This window comes from Marmota monax, unplaced genomic scaffold, assembly GCF_021218885.2.
Source record: "Marmota monax isolate L192 unplaced genomic scaffold, Marmota_monax_Labrador192_F-V1.1 WCK01_AAM20220418_F8-fsc00036, whole genome shotgun sequence".
NCBI classification, from domain to species: domain Eukaryota; kingdom Metazoa; phylum Chordata; class Mammalia; order Rodentia; family Sciuridae; genus Marmota; species Marmota monax.
Genome location: NW_026694491.1, coordinates 9,697,782 through 9,706,571, shown reverse-complemented (window position 1 = coordinate 9,706,571; position 8,790 = coordinate 9,697,782). Strand labels below are relative to the sequence as shown.

The window sequence follows — 8,790 nt, the reverse complement described above, 5'->3', positions numbered from 1 at the left end:
AATGATTAAGTCTCTTAAAAGGACTGTTTTAAAACATCTTAAAATCAGAAGAACACATCTGAATTCCTGTGGAATTTTACAAATATACCCAGGCTCTATCCTTGAACATTTTGATTAATTAGGTCTCAGGTGGAATCAGGAATCTGCAAACTGAATAAATTCTAAGGTGATTATGACGAGATAGTTCAGGATAAGGAATATACATTTAGGAAACAGTCATGAAGAGATAAGAATTAAATGTAGGCGAGAGTGAGAATGGAAGGATGGGAACAAGGAAAACTGAGAGCAGAACTTGCTCTGTTCTACATGAAAGAAGAACCCAGAAGGGGATATGAAATAGATATACAAGGTTTTGGGAATTACCAAGTGCCACACAAATAATGAGGTGGCTTCCTAGACAAGGGCTTGGAAAAATATTCAAATAGAGGATATTTTAAACTAATTTCCAGTTTGTTTCTGATTACAAAAAATGTTACAGAGAAGCACAACAAAGAAAGCAAAAATTCTTGATAGGCCTATATCCATTGATAACTACAGCTAATTTTTCAGTAAATATCTTTCCTGTCTTTTGGCAAACATTTTAAGACATCTTGATGGAAAGACCTGTCATTTATTTAGGTTCACATTAATTTCAGGTCAAAGTGTAGGGTGAATGGATTGTTTTTGAATATGAACATGAGGGGACATGACTTTGGAACCTTTCTGGGTGAAGCTATAGCTATTCTAAAGAGTTATAGTGGAAAGTGTAGATCAGGAGTTGGCAAAGGAGAGCACTTGGGCTGAGTCCAGCCCACTGCTTGTTTTGTCAGTAAAGTTGTACCTGGGCACACAGCCACACCCATTTATTTATGTAATCTCTATGGCTACTTTCCCATTACAACTGCAGAACTGAGTACTGTGACAGAGACTAACCAGCCCATAAAGCCTAAAATACTTATGAAATGGCCCTTTACAAAAAATAATTGCTGAGTCCTGGTACAGACCAAAGATTTCCAAATATTGTTCCATGGCATGTTAGTCTCCCATGAATGCTAACAATAAGCATTCTTAAAAAATGGGTCCTATGTACAAATAAGTTTGAAAAATTTGGATTAAACAAGGTAAACCAGATGTCTTTGTGGTTGCACATTTAATAACTATGCCCCTTTATAATTGAGAAGAACAAGGCATATTATCTATAGCTTGTCTTAAAATTATTTAGACTTAGAACACCTTTTTTCCCCCCAGGAATATCTATTAACATCAAGTAGCTTCGAAATCTTTGTTTGGGAGGTTTTGCCAGGATCATGTAATGACATAAATTTGAGGCCATGGTGTAAGGAACGGTGGAAAAGCTCCATAAACTTAACAAGCCAAAACAACTGTTTACCTGAGATTTTATTGGCAGGACCTTAGCGGCCAGTCGCAGAAGAGAAGTGGGGGGAAGAGAGAGAGAGAGGAGAGAGAGAGAGGGGAAGAGAGAGGGGGAGAGAAAGAGAGGGAGAGTAAGAGAGAGAGCAAGAACAGGGTGTTGATATTTATTGGCTTAACAACGCAGGATGAGGAGGAGCAGGGCAAGTAGGCTGTTACTTCTTCATTGGCTGAGAGTTCGCACAACTTCAGGGATTGGAGGTGCGCCATTCAAAGTTCCGGCCATTCACAGGGATTGGAGGTGATGGTTCGGGCGCCATTCATGGACCTGAGCTTCCAGAAGAGAAGCGCTTGGGCGCCATCTTTACCAACACATGGTGCTTTAATTCTAGGATGTTTGTACAAAAGGCCTGCTTGCTTCCAAAGATCCAAAAACTGTTGTCTGCTGGTATATCACCTGAGCTATCTTTGTGATCTGACCTCTACAAAGGAAAATTCAGCCTGAAGCAAAATTCCAGAGAGGGCTATTCAGAATGGAGATGGGAGATATGTAGATTGGCCTCTGAGGTGGGAACTGGGGCTAATGCAGAAATCCCTTTCTGAACTTATCAGCTTTCTGAATGCCTTAGGGTGGAATTGAGGGGTAAAATGTTTGGGGTACTGTTTCCAGACAATATGATTTTCTTGTATGCTGGGCCTTTTGGCTTTTGTGTTACCCTTTATCCACAAAAAAAGGTAGTGAAAGCTATGTTTTATGACAGTGTTGGTATAAAGACAAATATAATTCAGGTAGGATACATTCTGTTTTTTTTTCTTCTGATTTGAAAGGTATTAAAATTAAAATTAAAATATTTCATGGTTTCCCAAAATATCATTGGCCTAGACTTAGTGCTTACTGTGCCTGCAGGGTGACTCAGCCCGGAGAATTGCCATGGTATAAAGTGTCTCCTACCAGCATGAAACCATCTTGAGGCTTATGAGCTTGGTACTCCATTCCTACATTAGCCATTTCAAATCCCTTGTACATATTATTGGTTCAGTAATATCTACTGAATGAATGAGTGAATGAGTGATTAATTTCAAGATTCTCAAATACCTCATTAGAGGATAAAATGGAATAGCTATACACATACAAAACAAAACAAAACAAAACAAAAAAACCACTGAGAGATGTAACCAAACTAATGCAAATTAGTAAAATAGACCAACATTTGATGGAAAGAACTCTAGAAATTGGGTTTCTTGTCATTAAGCAGCAGTGAAGCAAATCATTTCATAACTTGGGGCCTTAATTTCTTATTTAGTAAGAAAAAAACATTAACTGAAATGAAGAGGCTCTAAACATACTTTAACCAGAGTCAGAGAAAAGAGGTAAAAATTTCATAATAGGGTATGAAATACTTATCCGGTTTTAAAAACAGTCCAAGTGCTCATCTTCCTAGTTCATTTAAAAATTAAATGCTCTCCAAAATGTTAATCATGGACTATATGGTTATAGATGACATAATATGCTTTCAAAGGACAGGGCAGGAGCCCCTGCTAAGAGCAAAACAAATCAGAAAGTTCTTAAAATTTAATAAAAATCCTAATAAGTCACCTAACTCAATTTTCTTCTAATACAGGCCTCTTCTTAGAGAATATCCTTACCTGTCTTTTGTCATATCCTGTTTGAGAACAGTAATACCCTGACCACAATGTTTTGCTTTTACTAGGAATTTTGTATTATCCAACATACAATTAGTAGAAAAGAAATGGTGCCGTTAATATATCACAGAGTCAGCAACACCCACATAGGATTATTTGAGTAGAAAGATTTTAAAAAAACAACTTTCAAAACAAATATACCAACTGCTCTCCATTTGTTGTTAAGTCAGGAATGAAAAGTACTATTTTATCTGATCATAGTTTCTGATTGAATAAAAACAGCCTGTCACTGAGCAAAGGGAGGCTGGGTCAGTCCTCTTTAAATTACACAAATTTCTATCATTTTCTCCAGTGGAATAATAGGTAACTCTGAGGAAGGCCAGGCTGTACTTCTGAAATACAGAAATGGATATATGTGCTGTTTCATCTCAAGAGTGGGAGGGAGAGGTAGAAAGACTTGGAATTTGTTTAGTTTCCTCCACAGATCTCTCTCCTGTCTTTGTAGACTGTGCTGTTCTTGACTTAGAAGGGAAGAGCCCTATAGGACAGTGAGACTGTGCCCCAAGATTCTTATGCACTTTCTGCCATTTCCTTTCATCCTGAATTAAAAGGCAGTTTATCAGTAGGAATCGAATGAGACTGTAGAGGGCATTTGACTCTATCCCCCAAATGTCACTTTATAGAAGGCCTGTCTACTGTGAAGATCAAATGCTTTGGATATTACAGGAAAGTATGGATTTGACATGTTTTTTTCCACCACCAGGCACATGCTGTTTTGAGTGAAAGGAAGACAATCCATGTATATTGGGGGGTCTCTAATCATCAAAGTGCATATCTGGGTGCCCCCACGCCTTGGTTATGGACGATTTGGAGAGAATTGTAGGCTTTATCAGAGTCTCAGACATCTTAAGATGTAATTTCTCATACATATGAACTTATATAGGATTTTTTTTGGGGGGGGGTACTGGGGATTGAACTCAGGAGCACTCAACCACTGAGCCAAATCTGCAGCCCTATTTTGTACTTTATTTAGAGACAGGGTCTCACTGAGTTGCTTAGCACCTTGCTTTTGCTGAGGCTGGCTTTGAACTCACAATTCTCCTGCCTCAGCCTCCTGAACCACTGAGATTACAGGCGTGTGCCACCACGCCCGGCTCTTATATAGATTTTCCATCTCAATTTTCAATAAACTTTATTGATGTAGTTCATTTCATGAAGACTCAAGATGATATTGCTTTGAAATGCTCCAGAGAGCCTTCTCGAAATACATTGTTGATGTGGAAAAGAACTGGAGAAAAGTCAATGAGCTGCAGAAGAGAGGCTGTTCAGAGTGGATCTTTGACCCTATAATCAACATTATCTTGAATATTCTTTTTTTTTTTTCCTCTTCAGGCAGCAGTTTGTATTTTGTCATGGAAGAAATGAGAACAATTAGAATGCTTACTAGATTAGATACCAGGTGTCCGAATACAGGAGATGTCTGTTCTGGCAGATTGATCAATTTTCAATTCCAAGTATAGTACAAAGTTTTTGGTTTACAGTCTCCACCTTCCCTGGTGCCTGGTTGCTTTGCCTGAAAACCGCCCTCTCCGGAACCTAAAGTACCATTTCATTTCAGCTACTGCATCTGGAGCAAAGTGCTCCATTTCAAAGGTCAGAATATAATGAGAAGGGAAGAGTCAATTTCTAGGAAGGTACGAAGTCCTCCTAGGACAATATTTGAATGCTTCTCAAATTGCCATTCTAAAGCAAAAGCTTCCATTTACTTGTGTTTCTTCTCCTTAATTTGATCATCTGAAAGGTCAGGATTGTTGGTATTAAATTGGAATCCAATCTGCACTGACTTTGGAGTCTCCAGAGTAGTTTGGTGCAGGAATGTAGCTGGCCCTTAGGGTATCTGGATGAGTTGTCACTGACTGTGCCTTTACTATATGGCCCAGTTCTGAGAAAGCGTGGCACTTATTCAGAATGTTGAGCACGAGCTGAATCATTGGGGATTTTAATTCATTGGACTGTATAGGCATGAAACTTTTGAAAAGCCAGCAAAAATGCTCATGATCTGAAAAGGAAATTATAGGTTGAAAAACAAGGGAAAGAAACCCCAAAATAAAGCAATTTCAAAAACAAAATTATAACAATGTGTTCAGCGTTTAAAGCAAAAATGTTCTATTAGGATGAGATGGGATGTGTATTAATAGTTTGATAGAAGGATCTGGAACCCATGAAGCTTACTATGACCCTGGGCATGGGCAGTTTGAGGAAAAGCAATAGATATATTTCTTGGGTTTAAATTAATACCTCTTCTTCTTTTTTTTTTTTCTGGTTAGAAGTCTATTGTTTTTGTTTTGCCCTTTAGCAAGAGATGCTAGTAATACCAGATTAGATATAAAACAATTTCTTACGACAGATACTTAACAACATCCTGAAATTTCCACCACAGTGATGATTCTGTCTGTTAAGAGGATTAGCTTGTGTGACCTCAGAGAAGAATTTTAGCAAAATGCTGATTCTAATCCTGGTAGCAATCTTTGGACTCTCAACAACTCTTTGTGTGGGCTCTCCCCTTCCCCGTTTTAAAACTTGCAATTAACCCTGGGTAAGGAGCCTTTTTATTGAAATTTAGTTGAGGGACCCATAATTTAAGTGTACATCAGGAAACAACAGAGACAGAAACTAGGAGTTTTGCCAGACACCTGGGAACTGCTCTGTATTATCATAGAATCTTCAAGTTGGAGGGGGCCTTAGAAATCTTCCTGCTCAGCCCCTGCACTTTAGAGGTGAAGGAAGGAAGAAAGGCCCAGATGGGGAGTAACTTGCTCAACATCTTAGAGGTGATTTGTAGCAGAGAAGGGATTAGCAAAAAGCAGCTTCTGACCTTTTCTCTTACTCCTTGCTAACTGAGCCTAGAAGGAATAATAAAGTCCTCTTTGGTGTGGAAATGCTTTCTACTAAGATAAATGAATCATTGGATTTAATTTTTTTTCCCAGTGATTCAGAGCAAACTACATAGAATATGCAAGATACAGGAAGAGTCCTGGGGCTTACCATTTAGATCCTGTTTGTTTACCAAGTGTGGATAGATATGGGACCCACAGTTTCTGCTTGTTTAATAATTGTACTTTTTAGAGTCTCCACAGCCGTATTATGTTAGGCTGTGTGCCTTATGGTTGGTGAAGTTTCCATGTATCCATGGAGGATTCCTACTGTACCTAAGAAGAACTGGTACATGTTCTGCTCAGGGAATTTCCAAGTTGAACAGGCTGCACCCATTTATACTCACTGCTAATAGGAGTGTTGAGAGTTGATGGTATAATGTATCTTAGAAGTGGAAAGCATTTTACATTATGAAATATCATCTTATATAGTTTTGCCAAATTTAACTTTAATTTTTATCTCAGTTTTCCAATAACAAAAGTTAAGAGAAGATAGATCCTTAAAACTTTTCTCAAGGATACATAGTTAGTAATAGAACCTATTTTAATTTTAGGAATCTCAGTGAAGGATTTTAATATGTGGCTTTCAGTTTAATTTTAATATGTGACTTTTAGATCCTCTGTCTCGAGGCCATTTTATGATACACAAAGTTTTTAATCTAATGCTTTATCAGTTGATTTGTTCCAATGAGTCTGCACTTTCCCCACTAGGTGTTAAATTGATTTGGATGCCAGAGTTCTGCTTTTTTCCTAAAATATCTTTAGATTTTTGTGATGGAAAGCTCAGAATTTCTTTTCAGGAACATCCTCTTGCTTTGAAGCTCCATTTGCTATTTAGGCAAGGAAAATATAATTCAATGGTGGGAGATGGAACTCAGAGCTAATCGTCTGCTTTTCAGAGATGTTATTTCCAAGATATTGACAGAACTCTGTCAAGTTCCTGTGCAAAGTGTGAGGAGATGGATGTCGTATGAGGCAGAGCATTTTCTTAAAAACGTGCTGCAAAAAATCCAACTTATCTTTTGCAGACTTGAAGATAACAGTTTAACCAAGATAAAAAGCTGTAAGGGGCTATTTATCTACAACAGCAATTACTTTTGCACTAAGACATGGTTTTCCACTAAGCACAAACTTGATGTAGGAACTTTCTGAGTTTTTCCATTGAATGAAAGCACAGGGCTCTTTCCACTAATGTATAGGCACTTTTTTTACTTCAAGAAAAAAAAAAAAAAGAAAAAGCCCTGGATTTTTGTATACTCTTGTCTCTCTGATACTTTGCTATTATGGCACAACCCATGACATAGTTGTCCTCGTCTTTGTGTTTTTAAAAATCAAACTTTCCCTAAGTTGCTAGCAACTAAGTTTTAAATTACTTCATAAACAACTGAAATAAAAAAAAAATACTGTTTTTTTTTTTTTTCCTCCAGAGGTTTAGAGCCTTTTAGAAAAGTATTGACTGGCTCTCTTTGTGACTCTAATTTCAATTTCCTTCATCAAAAATGAGAATAACAATATTTCTTCATAGGGTTATTATAAGGATTAAATGAAATAATATGTGTCTAACAAAGTTACTTCTCTGTCTCTATAAATGATTGAAACAATTTACTCAAGTGAAATCCATATTGGCTTAACTTCAGCCCTGGATTGTGTACTGATGAATACCTTTTATATTTTTTCTTTCCACGGCTCCATCTGGAAGTCTATAAGCTTATGGATATAGTTGTTCAAAATCCTTCTCCTTATCTCTGCCCATTCTCAAGGAGGCCTGTGTTTTCAATTCTGTTCTATGTTTCATTTACAATTTATCATCAAACTCACTTTTACAGTTCCTTTTTACTCCCCAAGAAGTGGGGAATAAGCTAAAACATTCCATGAGGTTCATTTATGAAGCAATAAAAGAAAGTTAGTCATCAAATCAAATAAAATGGTAAAATCAAGAGACTTACTTATTTAAACTGCTTACCATCTTGCAAATAAAGATAAAAATGATTTGATAGAAGACAGATATGGAAGCAATAAAACTTTTCAGTTGCCATTTGCACCTTAGATTGGACCCCACCTAGAAGCAATTTGGAATAGAGTGACTCGAATTTACCTGTTGACTCATAATCTGGGCAAGAGACTGTTCATCCGTCCTTTCCTGTAGTTTGCTGACTTCCCGGGAACACTTACTGCTCTTGAGAGCAAGCAGGCTCCTATGGTAACCAGTGAACAAAATGGACCCTGTTGCCAGGAAAGGTACATGAAACAAAACCAAAACAAGGCAAACAGGAAGACAGGGGCTTCCCCTGTGGTTGCGAGATGTCAGGGGAAATGTAAAAAATACAATTATGAAACAGCTCAGTGCAGTGTTTAATATCGATAGTCACAACAATAGTAGTAAAATATGTATTAATATTGGCATAAAAGCTGCATCCTTTTTCCCCTTTGAGGACTTTGCTTGTGACTATAGAAATGCAGATTTCTATGACACTGTTCCCTAACTCGGACCTACTATATGGCCAGGAATTATACATTTATTTTTTTTTCAGAATCTTTATAGTCACATTAAAATTGTGTATTGTTATATAGGTATTACAGGATTCTGAACTCAGTTTAATTATCAGTTATCCCTAAGGACCTATTTAGGTCCCTCAACCATATGGTCCGATAGAACCCACTTTATAGAACTCTGTTAATTATGCAATTAATGATTTCAATACTTAATACCTAGTGTTCATATTCTCTGCTGGCTTATAGAATGAGGTATGGACCATGCTTTGTCCATAGGCTCATTCTAGGAGCCTAGCACAGTGCCTGGCACACAGAGCTTATTCAATGGACACCTGTGGAATGGCTGATATATAAGAAGACCATGGCTCAG

General features: G+C 37.4%; 1 long non-coding RNA gene across 1 annotated transcript; it reads right to left on the bottom strand.

Moving 5' to 3' along the window:
* Positions 1–1,359: 1,359 nt before the first annotated feature.
* Positions 1,360–8,184, bottom strand: LOC124075791 (uncharacterized). The gene is made up of 2 exons (XR_006846168.2): positions 8,023–8,184; positions 1,360–5,053 (listed from the first exon to the last, which is right to left on the bottom strand). It is a non-coding gene; the product is annotated as an uncharacterized LOC124075791 (long non-coding RNA).
* Between the last annotated feature and the right edge of the window lie 606 nt (positions 8,185–8,790).